We start from the raw sequence: 16,010 nt of genomic DNA, 5'->3' as shown, positions 1-16,010 counted from the left end.
ATTTACACATACGGCTGCTTACATATATATTTTTACACTTCACTTTAAATATAAATGTTTGTATGTAACATTTATATGAATGTTTGTCCAAATGTGTATGGTTTTTTGTGCCTTGTATTAGAAAGAGAGAGGGAGCTTGAAAGGGAGTCGTAGTAAAATTTGTATTTTTATTTTAATAAAAAAAAGCAACACACTCAACTTAAGCAAGAAGTCGTAAATTTTTTAACAAAACACACAGAATATAAAAATTTATATATTTTTTTTAGTTTAATAAAAATTCCATAAAATTTACTGATTTTTTGTTAGGTACATTGTAATTACTTGGTTAAAGTTTTTTAAATAAATTTATTTTTTATTAAATTCGTGTTATGGAAAAATATTTAAAACAAATTTATAAAGAAAAATTTTCACTTTCAGCAGCTTGTTTTTTTCAGATATTTTTCTTGTTGTAATTGTGAAACAAGTTTTTCTTTAACTTTTTTTTATTTTATTTTGTTGAAATTTTAACAAACACACACACTTTAAATTTTTATATACAATATTTTTTGTGTTGTATTTTTAATTCTCTCCTTGTTTGCTTTTATAACTTTGTTTCGGTTTTGGTTGTGTATTCCTTGTTATTTCTGCACTTCCAACACTTTTTATGTTATTCACCCAGTAATTTTCTGTACTTTGTTAGTTAGATAGATTCTTTTATTTCTCCACAAAAAAAAACACACAAATTGTTATACGTAGGGTTTAGTAATTTATTTAACTTCATATAGCGCTAGAAGTTTGTGCAAAAATTTTAACAGCAGAACATTTTTTTTTAATATTTATGCGATTTACCTACTCAGAAAACACAGAGATTGAAAACTCATTTGGGTATTTTAAAAAAACAACAACATACGCGTCTGCAAAACTTCACTACTCGACTTTTAAAAATTGACTGACGTTTTAACACAAAGCAACTAGGCAAGAGTACCAAGTTTACTCAATGCTAAAAAAATAACGGCGTCATGAAAACATGCGTATTTAATGTAACGGCGTTGAACAGCAGGCAACATAGCAGAGACAAGAAAATATGAAAATAAAGTGAATTAAATGTAATTTGATGAAAAACAAAAGAAAGTAAACACAATACATTTGAAAACCGTGCAATTTATTTATTTTCAACAGTATAATTAAACAATTTTATGTAAATAACACAAAATGATAGAAAGGCTCAAAGCTGGCTTAGATTTTCCGGCGTTTTTTATACCAATGATTTAGCCGCCGATAAGTAAGGGAAACCGTGATTAAAAATTGGAGCCATACCTTGTCTGAAAAACATCCCCACACCATGGTATTGCTACGCAACATTTCGAGAATTTATTACCAAACTATTAAATTATCTTGTCTTGTATTAGTTTTACTAGGTCTCACGATTTTTTTTATAATTCTTGAAACTGCTGATTTATTAATTGAATATTTATCACAGTTAATTTTTTGTTTCAAATCTTTTAATATTTTGGTTTTTAAATTTTCGCAAGTCATGAATCTAGCCATTTTTACGAACTACTTAAAAAACTTATTGGAATAAAATTATAAAAAATTATCGAAAGTAAGCGCCGCCTAGAAATACATATTTATTATTAAAAAAGTTTTTGTTCATATCATTCATAGCAAGGATATGATTCCATACACGGACTTGGGAAAGGGTGATGCATATTAAATAGTTATAAAAAAATTAATTGTAAATGAGACATAACAGCCGACTTTTACGTTTCCAAACGTAACGTAACAACTAATTGCAGAATTAAACTGGTTTTCAAATACATTATTATCAAAAACAAAGCAAAAAGACAAGACTACCAAGTCTACATAAGCCCTTCAAAATAACGGCGTCAATAAAACAAGTGTGCTCAGTGTTGAAGAGACAAAAAGGGCAAAAAAAAAAACAATCAGAAAACAAAACAAATTCAACAGATGCAATTTACTGTTAACAAAAGTGCACTCGTTATTCTTAGGTAAACACAGTGTATGTAATAAATTGATTTCATATAACACATATCTTATTATACATTATTATAAATATCGTTTTTTGGCTTTTTATTAACCATGTATTATGTAAAAATAATCATCGACTTGGTAGTTTGCCAAAATAGTTAAGGTAAGCATTGCCATTTATTGTTTTGCAGCACAGTGTTACCATTCACTATAAGTGTAAGTCTTCTCTAACCTGAGAACAGTTTTTTGTTTATTGTGAATGGTTGGGGTTTTTTAATAGTATTACCAGATGAATACTATGTTTAAGTAGCACTGCCATGTAGAAAATACTAGACTTTATGGTTTTCTAACAGTAAACTATTTAAAATTTGTTATTCAAATAACAATTTTATTATTTGTAACAGTTTCGAATACAAAGAACGTCTTTTTTCGAAGCTAAGCTAAAATAGCTAACTAAAATATTAAAATTTCAACTTGAAAGTTTTTTTCATAAAAATAGCCAAATAATTTTATTACAAAGTTCGAAAAATCAGTAATATTAGCTGTGTTTTGTTATTGATACTTAGCAAAAATACGAAATTTACCAGACTTGGTATCACTTCACGTTTAAAAAGAAATTGCAGATTTAATTTTTTTACAATTTCAGAGTAAAACAATAATTTTATTTACGAATATGTATGTTAATTTTTTGGGTTTTAAATTTTCGTAACTATTTTTTCGTTATCAAAAAAACACATCTATTGTTATTTTCTTCACTATTTTTGGGAAAATTTTCTTTATTTTAAATGGCTTGCCACACACGAAACTTCTTGGAAATTTTGTTTGTTTTTTTGTCCGGTATTATTCTTGAATATCACCATAAAAAACTTGACTCGGAAGTTGTTAAAAGTCTGGCAGTACATAAGTTTCATCATCAATCACACAACAGGTGTATTTTTTTTATAAAATTCATTACCGCATTGCGATCTGGAACTTTCTGAACTTTATACAACTTCAAGCCAGCATTAGCTTTGGCTCTGCCCGAAAAAGAATCAGAGCATTTAACTTTACGAGCTGATTTTCTTATAGAACTGTTCGGTGCTCTTCGAAAGAGTTGTTCGACTTCATTTGCATTACCAATATCTGTTAGAACATTTTTCTTCCTGATCCAGCTTTCCTTTCAATGTTCAAGTCTTCCTTACTTATACTGTTTAATGGCTTTGGAAACAGTATGACGATGAACCTCCAGGTCGTTAGGTATTTCCGGATTGGATTTTTTTTTGGTAAAATTTTATATATTTTTTCATGGTACGTTGACCGAAATAAAATTTGAAATTAATAATTTAGAATCATTATCTCCATCTGTGTTGCCAAAACTCATATCTTAAGTATTAACCCTCGTATAAAAAAACTAAAAAAACATCAACTACTTAAAACCTAATAAATTCAATACATTATCCTTAATTTTTTAGATATTTCTACTTAAATTGCATCATACTACATATAAATAAAAGTAAATTTTAAATAGCAACAAAATCAATTAAAAAATCTAATGAAGTCAAATAACTCAACAGCATGCGTTTGAAATGGCGCCTTCTCGTTAAGAAGTGTTGACAGCATGTCCGGCTAGACAAAAAAAAAATAAAATAAAAAATAATGCCAAGACAAGACCGAAAAAAGCCAAACAAAACTCATACAAAATTGCAAAAAATTTAATCCCCCTCTTTTATTTTAAATGCTAACATTTTTTTGTGTTTTATTTTTTCTGCACAAACAAAAAAACGTCTACAAAAAAGTATAAATTCCGCTATTTAAGTTGTTAGCTGTCGTTTGCGAGAAGAAAAAAAAAGAAAAGAGAACAAACAACCAACCATAATATACTACAAATAAATCTGTTCGTAAAGAATCAAGATATTTTGCAGACCCATCAACACACGTAATTACAAAACGCCTTTACACTTTATTACAGTCAACAACCGGAACAAGATACTTAACACTACAATCGATTCACGAAATAAAAAAAAAATATAATAAAAAAATTATGTATGCACTTCATAAATTAGCAGGGAGTTAAAGGAACCTATTCCTAAAACAAATTCTTTATATGTATATAATTTCCAAATCAGAACAGATTTGTACGAGGAAGGTAAATCGAAAATTTTGTACGAAGTAGGTCTAATTGGTCAGGCTAGTATCCCTACTGGGTTTTCTGACCATAGCGTAACGACCTTAGACTTCGGTATTTCACCCCCAATTGTGTTTCCAAGTAGGGACGTGTGGGTTGGATCTGAACAGCTGTTTGAAGGGGGTGCAGTTTTCACTGATGGGCCCAAGATGGAATCTGGCACTGGATCCGGAGTTTATTTAGAAGATGAGGACATCAAAATGTCATACAGAGTCCCAGACGAATGTAGCATCTTCCAGGCAGAGCCACGGATTTGATGTAGATAGTCAGGCAGCACGGAGGGCTTTGAAATGTCATATGGTACACTCGAGCATAGTTTTGAATGTTATTGTTATTAAAACTATACACAATCATATTGTGTTGTGTACCAGGACACTGTAACATACAGGGTGATAAAATCTCAGATGAACCGGTCAGACATGGTCCGGAATTGGACTATATTAATAGGGACTGGGAAGTTAAAGTTCCTATATACCACTATTATAGATTGATCTTCGAAAGATTCCGGGACTCTACGAACGAATCCTGGTCTTCTACGACGGATGGCAGGGTGTCCAGGGCTATTTGGCCAAAGTTGGATGCAAATGCAACCAGAATACTAATTGGGTTGAATAGGAAAAGTCTCATGTCTTTAGTAGAAATCATAACCGGGTACTGCTCAATTGGAGCTTTCATTGGTAAATGGGATATGGGCACACATGTCTTCTGTAGCTTGTGCGAGGATATTGAGGAACTAGAAACTGTTGTGTGTAACTGTCCTAGATTACAGGATATCAGACAATAAGGGGAAGGATTCCATGATGAACTATGGGGATATATCAAGTAATCTATTAGGCGTTATCAGGGGAATAGGTTGGTTATTTTAGGTAATATGACTCTGAGAGTCCAATTCTATTGATATTTTCTGTACTTTTCTTTGGACAGGGTTTTTCACTTTATTTCCATTTATATCACTTGATGTCTTTCTTTTCTTTCCGATTTAATTTCTTCTCTTCACATCCTAGTTGAAAAGCACTTCTTATAGCTCACATCCCTTCAAATCTATATCTTACCCCCAGTCTTGACAAGACATCAATTTGTTCACGTAGCTAATAATATATTGAATTTATCTCGTGATTTATCTTGTCGATGTTATGATTGTTATGATTGCACAACCATGTCTGACATCATTTTATTTTTTTTTTATTTGTATCAAATTTACAATTACAAAATTTTCTTAAAAATAAACCCGATAAGCCATTTGGCTTGTAATTATACCCTTCATCTTCGTGAGAAGGTATTTCACCTCCAGTTTGTTATTCCGTTTGTAATTTCTACATTTTTCATTTCTGACCCTATAAAGTATATGTATATATTCTTGATCCTTATAGATAGCGGAGTCGATTAAGCCATGTCCGGCTGTCTGTCTGTTGAAAACAATTTTCTGAATACCCCAGATATCTTCGGGATCCAAATCTTCAATAATTCTGTCAGACATGCTTTCGAGAAGTTTGCTATTTAAAATCAGCAAAATCGGTCCACAAATGGCTGATATATGAGGAAAAAACTAGGACAACCTCGATTTTTGACCTATATCTGGATTACTAAGTCAATAATATAGACAATATGGATATCTAATGATAGATATTTCAAAGACCTTTGCAATGACGTATATAAAACCATAGTAAGTTGGACCTTTTTTTTCTCCATTACCCCTCTTGGGAGCATTTAGCTTCCACTAAGCATCTTCCATCTTATACGATTTGTTTTGCAGTTGTTTTTCTCATATTTCCCATGTAAGATGCACTCCTTGTTATTGGAGTATCGTGCGTCTTCATGTACTTCAGACTGTTGTTACTTTTGTATCAGTTTCGTTAAACGGTTGTGGTTCCTGCTAAGTAGGTGATTGGTCTGCTGTAGCGGGTCCAAGGATACATGTAGGATGTTGCCATAAGATCCAGCCTATTGCTATTTATACCCTACACCACCAGAGTGGGGAGGGTATAATGCGTTTGTGCAGATGTTTGTAACGCCCAAAAATATTAGTCTAAAGCCATGGTAGGCGTTCATATTGTTCAGGTTAAGATGATTTTCGTCAAACAACCCGAATGTGAACAAAAGAGCGTAATAGAGCGTAAAAATACACACAATTCATTCAGTTTCTTGATGTTGTTGTTTTTTACCCAAAAGAGCACACAAATTAAATGCCTCTTTTTGCCTACCAATGGTCTAAAGCATTGGTAGGCGTTCATATTGTTGAGATTACGAACATTTTCGTGAATTTACACGTACACAACCCGAAAGTAAACAAAACACACAGCAAGAGCGTAAAAAATACAAATAACTCATTTAGTTGCAAACAATAGAGCGGAAAAATACAAATATTTCATTCTGTTGCTTGATGTTGTTGCGGATTTTTTTATTTTTAACCCATACATGCCTACAAAACTACAATGTCTCTTTTTGCGCTTCCCTGGTCTAAAGTATACCGATCGACTTAGAATCATTTAAACGATGTCCGTCCGTCCGTCTGGTCGGCTGGCTGGCTGTCCATGTAAACCTTGTGCGCAGAGTACAGGTCGCAATATTGAAGATATTTCGATGAAATTTGGTACATATTATTTTTTCGGCTCAAGGACCAAGCCTATTGAAACTGGCTGAAATCGGTCTATTATTTCACATAGCCCCCATACAAATGTCCTTCCGAATTTGGACTTAATCGGTCATAAATGTTTAATTTATATATGTATCTCCACAAATTCCGCTCCAAATAAGTTTTATATACACAAAATTCATGTCACCAAATTTTGTTACGAACGGTCCATAATTAGTCATAGCTCCCATATACGACCCGCTTCCGAAAATCACTTAAACGTGTATAAATCGCTTAAAAATGTGGGTATACTCACAAAATTCAACATAGTAAACTTTCATATAGACACAAATCACACGACCTAATGGATGGTGATCGGTCCATATAATTGGTCATAGTCCCCATATAAGGCCCACTACCGAAAATCAATCAACAATATAAATTATTGAAATTTTAAAAGAAAAATGTTTTTGCTCTTTTACTTAGTGTAGGGTATTATATCTTACTTGTTTTGCCTTGTGTCAGTTTCTTTAATCGGTTGTTGTTCCAACTAAGTAGATGATTGGTCTGCTGTAGCTGGTCTAGGATAATGGTTCTGCCATCTGTCATTGGGCCTACAATGGGTCAAAATCGGAAAAAATATTTTTTAACCGAATTTTTTTTTTCACCAAAAGTTTTTTTCGCTAAATATTAAAAAAAATTGAAAAACCAAAACAAAAAATTTTAAAATTAAAAAAAAAAAAATTTTCATTAAAAAAAAAAACAATTCGAAAATTTTTTTTTTCAAAAAAATTAAAAAACTTGCAAAGAAAAATAAATTTTGTTTACCTAAAAATATTTAAAATTTTTATTTTGAAGGATAATTTGGTGAAGGTTGTATAAGATTCGGCACAGCCGAATATATGTAGCTCTCTGACTTGTTTTAACACAAAAAGACTTAACAAGAGCTTGCAACATCATTTTGAGCTACCCAAGCAGCAATTTCAAAACGTTTGCAATCAGCAGGATTCACCCAAAAGCTGGGGTATTGGGTACCATACGAATTGAAGCTGAGAGAGACCTTGTAAGACGATTTTGTATGTCTGAAATGCAGCTTGAACGCTATAAAAGAAAATCACTTTTGCAACGAATCATTACTTGCGATGAAAAATGGATCCATTACGATAACCCGATGCGTAAGATAAGCCCGGCTAACCAGCCGAATCGACACTATAGCCAAATATCCATGTCTCTAAGGTAATGATCTGTATTTGGGACCAAAAGGGTCCTATCTTTTATGAGCTGCAGACCATTACAGGAAACTGAACGCAACTGATTCGTTTGAAGCGAGCATTGACAGAAAAACGCGCAAAATATGCGGCCAGAAATGAAACCGTAATATTCCATCATGACTGGGCCACTTTAGATTTAGAAAGAAGTGGTTGAGAAGTTTTGCCTAACCCGCCTTATAGTCCAGACCTTGCCCTGTCCGACTACTATTTGTTTCGATCGATGCAGAACGCTCTCTCTGGGATACACTTCATTTTGGAACAGAATATCCGAAATTGGCTTGATTCGTTCTTGGCCTCAAAAGATGAACAGTTCTATTAACTCGGAATCCATATGTTGCCAGAAAGATGGGAAAAGGTCATTGCTAACAATGGCCAATACTTTGAATAAATTTATATTGTACAAATGTTTCAAAATAAAATCTAAAAATTCAGAAATATTCCACATTTTTAAGTCATACACCCAATATTTTTTACGAAAATTATTCCATTTATATGGGATAATTCTTTAAAAAGGAAGCCATCAACATTTCTCTCCAAGATTTCATACTTTCAACTTACTGTCCGCATAGATTGAGGGATTAAGTACTCAAATAATGTTTTCTGTAATGGGGAGATGCGAAAAAACAAAACATTTAATACGAGTACTTAAAAATAAAAAAAATCGTGTTTATTTTTATATGAAATTCTTAAAATACCACAAAGATTTTAAAATAACACAACATTTCAACGTAGTTTTAGCCATGATGTATTATAGTTGTGGAATTGTTGGAAAATAAAATAAAATTACATGTGTTTCCTTTAATTAGCAAAAGTATTTTTCAGACTTTTGCCAGCAGCTCAATTGTTTTGAGTAGAAATTCTTGAAAATATTTACAAAGAAATGCAAACAAAATTTTTAGTTTTCATCTGATCACTTTTAACGGGTTATTGAACTTGTTGTGCAAATACATACTACTCGTATTTAAACACTTAGATATTTTCGCTTTCTTTTGGATAATTTCATTGCAATTCTATTATAATTCTTTCGAAATGTCAAGTGGCTGGCTGTTGGCTATTATTGTTAAATTTTTGTCTAATTCATTTGCGAAAATTATTGACCCTGAACTTAAATTTGTTGTTGTATTTTGGCTGAAATCTGTTGCGTTTCAAGTTTAAAATAAACGTCATTTACGTTCCAACTACTAATGAACTCTTGATCTGGGAAAAACGCCAGACGCATGCAGCATGGTGAATGTGAACGTATTGCAAAGAATTTCTTTTCTTAGATGTAAGTATGTGCATTTGTTTTGAAAATGTTTATAAATTTGTTAGAAATTAGAAGAAATTTTATTATAGGTGTTGCCAACAGTGCAAACTTTAATTGACAATTGTTAAAATAATGTTAAGAAATTGCATTATCAATTTGAATTTAACGGTTTGTAACAGCTGCTTGCAACATGCATTATCAACTTATCAGCAATGTTGATAACACGCTGTTATTAACATTGTTTATAAGTTTGACAACATTAATTGTGAAGTAGCTATAAAAGCTCTTGGTGATCATTGTGGAAACACAACTTTTTTCGGTAGATTATTCATGAAACTTCTAGAAGAATTCACTGTGTATACAAATAGTAACAGCGAGTTGTGAGTTATAAATTATAAAGTCTTGTAAATTATAAAGTGTGTATATTAAAAGACTATTTAAATTGTTGCTTTTATTTTCAATTAAAAGAATCCGGTTTATTTAAAGGAAATAAACCACAACAAAACAATATTTTTACTACTTACTAAAATGGTATTCAAATTTCTTCTATGATAGGAAATTGGTAAAATTTAATTTTAAACACATAGTATTTTCTTAGTGGACTCTATTATTAGATGACCGCCAGATATGATCCGCCTTTATAGTATCTGAATCGAAACTTTACAATCCAAAGAACTGATCGAAATCAAGTGCGGTTATAAAATTACCAAATTTCGGTTACTATATTGTTGTTTGCTGCGACCGTATATTCGAATATTCAGTTAAAGAACATTGTAGAAAGTACACCACAGATGGCGTATGTATTAGAAAGCTCTAGAATATACGAGCTTTGACAGTTAAAGAGCAATCTAGAGTGCAGATGGCACTGGCAGAGGTTGCAGTCGTTAGTGAGTTTATCAGAGACGCTATTCGAATAAACATCAACTGAGTGCCTTAAAGTGTGTTTTCAAGTGAATTCGTGTACATTATAAAGTGTGTCTGTATTTCTGCGAATTTATAAACGTGTATAAAAACATTGAGCGACTATTTAATTCTGTTGTTGTTGTACATTTTAAATAAATAAAGAGTTGTTACAATTTTCAAACTATTAAACGGCTTTTATTTGCAATCAAAAGTATCCGGTTTATTTAAAGGAAATAAACCAACGTTTTGAAAAGGTTAAAACGTAACAATATAAACAATTCGAACTGGAATGTCTAGCTCATCTAACACTGTTTTAGATAGTATAGAACATCTTGCAGGTTTCCTTGATCTTTTGAATGAAGTAAATTGTAGACTGTATAAATCTTTCGTCAACATAGCACACTTTAATATTCTTTGGTTGTAAAAAGATCGAATTTCGGTTTCCATACATAAGCAGTACTGTCATATGACTGACCCTATGAATAATCTGAACTGGAAAACCCATATCTACTTATCTAGGCTTTGGCAACATAAATTCAATATAGAATGGAATCAAATGGTATGGAATATTCAATAGGTTTACTCGATCCATTAATATCAAGTAACTCGTAGATTGTACAAAACTTTCGTCAAAACAGCGCATCACAAACGAGAACATGATTTGATCTTCAAAGCCATATGATTAATACGGAATTATAAACCACCATTTGTTTGGCTGAAGTCTATGGAGAAATAAGGAAAAGCAACTGCTAAAATCGGTTCATTCTTCAACAAGACCAATATGGATTAATTTCTGGACTATTTAAGTCTGGTTCAAATATTTCTGTTCCGGAAATCTGGAGGTTGAATAAATTAGATTTGAACAATAAGAAGTACACTTCCCCTCGGAGACCCATAGGATCCATTGTAAATCCCTTTAAAACAAGAACTAGGTGTGAACTAGATGTGAAGAGAAGAAATTAAATTGGAAATAAAAGAATGAAATAAGGTGATATATAGAGAAAACCTAGTCAAAAGAAAAGGTCAGGAAATAAGTATAGACTAGTATTCTCAGAGTCCTGTTACCTAAAATAGCCAGCCTATTCCCCTGATAATGCCTAATAGATTGCCTGTATCTAGCTATATTCCCCAGTTCATCATGGAATCGCCCCCTAAACATTTCTGCCTGAGACCCTGTAATATAGGACAGCTACTGAGAATATGTTCTACTGTTTGTAGTTCCTCAATATGCTTGCACATCCTACAAAAGTCCTGTGCGCCCATATTCCATTTACCAATGAACTTTCCAATTGAGCAGTGAGCGGTTATCACTCCTACTAAAGACCTGAGACTTTTCCTATCCAACCCAATTAATATTCTGGTTGATTTTGCTTCCAATTGTGGCTAAATAGTCCTGGACACCCTGCAATCCGTCCTACTATACCAGAATTGGTTCGTAGAGTCCTGGAATCCTGGCATATAGAAGGTTTAACCTTTCAGTCCATATTAATATAGTCCAAATCCGAGCCCTGTTACAGTGCCCTGGTACCCAACACAATCTGATTGTGTATAGAGCCCTCTTACAGTTCAACAGTACGATCGCGTGTATCATGAAATTTCAAAACCCTCAATGTTGCCCGACTATCTACATAAAATCTCACTACAGACCCCATATAAGGACGGATGCGGTATTGACATTGAAGCAGATGTAACCTTCCTCCTCGCTTTTGTTGAAGATATTTTTTGTAATCTGGATATTCTGCATTGATGTTAAAGCCAACGTTTAGATCATCAATCCATTGAAAGCCGGTCTCAAGTTGGGTGTTTGGTGGGGACGGGATTTTGGATCAGTAGATATTAAGAATGTTGTTCCAAACCAACCTCAGTTGTGCCTGAACTATTCTAGTTTTCAGCGGTTCTTTCTTGTCTGTGTTTGCAGTGTTCAAACTTAAAATACGGCATTGATGCGATATCCAGCTGCCAAGAAACTAATGTGAGCTCTACGAATGTCGTAGTAGCAGTGTTTCAATGTCAAGATATCGACTTCCTGCTAGAGCCAAGATGTGTCATCATCTGAATGAACATACCATAGGGGCCAAGATCCTTGGATTGCTTGATTGCTTTGATGACCTCTGTAACCTCAGTTGGTGTGTAAAGATATTTATGAGACTGGAAGGTTTTGAAGTTTGTCATTACATGTCTCTCTTAGGGTGTTTAATTAAAACCCAGCAAAAATTTCAGGGGCTCCATTCGGATATGAAAGTATCCGCAAACTTAATAGCTAGTACAGCAAATAATTTGCCATCTGATGTAGTTTCCTTTGTTAAAATGATCTAATTAGCTTGTTCTTGTTTACAAACCTGCTAATTTCATGGTTCAACTGTGCGATCCTGGCTTGGTCTGGATATTTCGGAATTCACCACACTAATCTACGAATAATAGACCAGCTACGATGAAATGATCGACTGCTCCAGTACAGGCAATTTAGTGCTCACACTAGGCAATTTAGTTGTCTCTTGCCCAACAACAAAACAGCATGTAAAATTTTCTTTTCCTTAACCCGAAATTACATGTGGCATCTACAAACACAAGATACTTGCGCATAGTGTGAAAGGAGTCTTACTCTCGTCCTTGTGAACGATCGATAGTGTCGAATGATCATTGTAGAGATTGTTGAAAAGTTATCCGAAGCCATGTGATACTTCTTTCGTTTGATTGGAGTAAGTTTGGCGATAAGAACAACGTTAAGTCTAGGGAAACACGGTTTGAAGAATTTAGCTTTTAATAAAGTGAAATAATTTGACATGTTGTTCATAGTTCTGGAATCTCGGGTTAAAATAAATTCAAAACTAGGCCCAAAGGCTGTCCTTTGTTACTTTAATACATTTTATGTTTGAATTACTTGTTAAATTCCTCAATTCTATATTCATTTTCATTTGCATTATAAAAAAATCTGAAATTTTCTCTTCTTACCTGCCTCATTTTAATGTTCTTTAATATCGTTGGCCGCCTTTACTACTCGTAAATTATAAAATTTTTTATGTAAAACATTTAATAAACAATTATAAAAACATGTCAAAATAACCATTAAAATGATTAATTAAAAAGAAAATCATCTAAGTTTAAGAGAAATATGCAAAATAACTAAAAATTACTCAATTTACACAAGACATTTATTGTAAAAAAAAGCAAAACAAGAAAAGTATTTTCAAAAATATTTTTAATACAAAACTGAAAATAATGACGATGAGATGCTGCTGATCAGCAAGAATTTCGAAAGTGTGAATGACTTTGAAACAGCTCATCTTTACAACAATTGTAATAACAACATCAGCAATAAGTATTAAATGGAATTTACAAAAAAAAACAAATAAATAAAAAATTAAACACTAAAGAGATGAAAAAAATCACACATTTTTAAATAAAAATAAATCCGAAAACTAAAAACAGCTTTTGAAATAACTCAATAGTGAAATGTAAAAACATTTGCAAAGTAAAAGAACAACAAGTAAGAATGTTAGAAGCGGCTAGGACGAATCTTGAATACCCAGCACGAAGATATCAGGAAGGAATTTAATGAAATTAGGATTTTTTTTGGGCACATGGCTATTTAGAAGGCCGCACAGTTATTTTACATGAATTCAAACTCTCAATCGGACTAATAAAGTAGTTTTATTAAAAATTTCAGCTTCCTAGAGCATCCTAGGCTTTAGACTCCTTAAGTATTATCACAAAACAAGGACTTCGGACTAAGTAAATTCATTTGATTTAGGTTTCATCTGATCGTTTTGTAATTAAGATCTATGACAACTTTGACTATTAATTCGTTATGCCTCCAACGGCCTAACAATTTTACCATTACCCCCTCTAATTTTGATTGTGGGTATAAAAATGCGGATGGCGTTGCTAAATCACTTAGAGACGCCGCCGCCGCCATCAAACATGCAGCAAAACAAGTGCAACAACAACGACATAAGTAGTAACACACCGGCAATAATCTTGCAACGTGTGTGCTGCAGACTAATCTCTTTATTTTTTGCATTTTACGACCAAAATACATCTCGTACGTATTTTCACAAAATGGGAACGGATGGTTTTTAGTGGATACACTTTACTTTCTTTCTATTTTTTTCCTGTTCCAAATAGAATTTTCTAATAGAATTCCTGTATATACGTGTAGGTATATTTTTACATCTAAAGTCTATTCACTTTTCTGCAAAAGAAATAAAATTGTAATAAATGAATTAAAAAAAAGATTTAAGATTTATTTTTTTCAATGCTGCTGCTTGGTTGCGGCATGTAAGCATTTAGGAATTCAGAACAAGTCACTCACTCTTTAGTTTTGTATGAATTACAAGTGAATATTATGTCGCCTTTAGTTTTGAATTTTCATTTTTTAAATTAATTTTTTTGTTGATCTTTTTTAGGAAAATATATTTTTGCTCAGACAGAAAATATACAATAATCAGATACCATAGATCAAATAACAACACCCATGGACTCAAATAAACCATTGAATCAAATAAACCTTGTAAACGATTCCGAAGTAGTTCCGGTGAATACCCAAATGATCGAAGCAATAATAGAGAAGGAAGCAATAATAGAGATTACCAAATTATACTTCAAAATAAAAATTTTAAATATTTTGAGGTAAAATTTTTTTTTTAATTTTTTGAAAAAAAAAAATTTCGATTTTAAAATTTAATTTTTTTATACTTAGCGAAAAAAAACTTTTCGTAAAAAAAAATTCGGTTTAAAAAATATTTTTTCCGATTTTGACCCATTGTATGTCCGTAAGTTGGACATACAATGGGTCAAAATGGTCTTATATACATCGTTGCTAAGGTCTTTGAAATATCTATCATTTGATATCCATAATGTCTATATTAATGACTTAGTAATCCAGATATAGCTCAAAAATCGAGGTTATCCTAGTTCTTTCCTTATACAAGGTGGCGCAAAAGTAAACTTCCGATGTTTTTTGGCTGTAATTAAAAAAAAAATATGAAAATCTTTGATTCTTCTTGTGGATTATTTTTATTTGGTCTTTTAATTTTTTTTTACATCAAGTCGAGAATATGATGTCATGTAAATGGCCGCCGCCACAGTTGATTGTCGTTTGAGCCCTTTTTATTGTATTTTCCATCACTTTGGCCAAAACATCCGGCGATAGGTCCTCACGTTCTTGACGGATATTGTCTTTAAGAGCTGCAAGAGTCTGAGGCTTGTTGACATAAACCCGCGACTTCAAAAAGAAGTCTGGAGCGGTCAAATCAGGCGATCTTGCTGGCATGTGCAAATCGCCAAAATGGGAGATTAGGCGCCCGGGAAATGCATCCTTCAGAATATCGGTTGTGACACGTGCAGTGTGTGCCGTTGCACCAATTCATCAAGTTGCGGCAAAAAGAACTCGTTGATCATTGCTCTGTAGCGCTCACCATTCACAGTAACCGTTTGGCCCGCGACGTCTTCGAAGAAAAAAGGTCCGATGACTCCTCCAGCGAAAACAGCACACCATACAGTGACTTTGAGCGGGTGTAATGGCTCTTCGTGGGTTACACGCGGATTTTCAGTGCCCCAGAAGCGTAAATTTTGCTTATTTACGTGCCCGGCTTGTATCTTAGCCATTTGTGGACCGATTTTAAATAGCAACCGAGCCGAAGAGAATTCCGGAGATATTGGTGTATGAATCGTATATGTATGTAAGTTATTTTGGGGCTTCGGAAAGTTCATTTCAACAGACAGACGGACAGACAGAATGACATGGCTTAATCGACTGCGCTATCTATAAGGATCCAGAATATATAAACTTTATAGGGTCGGAAAATTATATTGTGGAAATTACAAACGGAATGACAAACTTATATATATACCCTTCTCACGAAGGGGATAAAAAGAGGAAAATGG

The 16,010-nt window shown here is 32.9% G+C and overlaps 1 protein-coding gene across 1 annotated transcript in view; it reads right to left on the bottom strand.

The window, feature by feature from the left end:
* Drak (Death-associated protein kinase related) overlaps nucleotides 1–920 on the bottom strand; it is a 266,391-nt gene extending 265,471 nt beyond the window's left edge. Inside the window, exon 1 of the mRNA XM_065510366.1 lies at nucleotides 829–920. The gene's annotated coding sequence lies outside the window, so the exon portion shown is untranslated. The remainder of the gene's footprint in view (nucleotides 1–828) is intronic.
* Between the last annotated feature and the right edge of the window lie 15,090 nt (nucleotides 921–16,010).

Source organism: Calliphora vicina, chromosome 4 (assembly GCF_958450345.1).
Source record: "Calliphora vicina chromosome 4, idCalVici1.1, whole genome shotgun sequence".
In the NCBI taxonomy this organism is placed as follows: domain Eukaryota; kingdom Metazoa; phylum Arthropoda; class Insecta; order Diptera; family Calliphoridae; genus Calliphora; species Calliphora vicina.
This window is presented reverse-complemented; position numbering and strand designations above follow the sequence as displayed.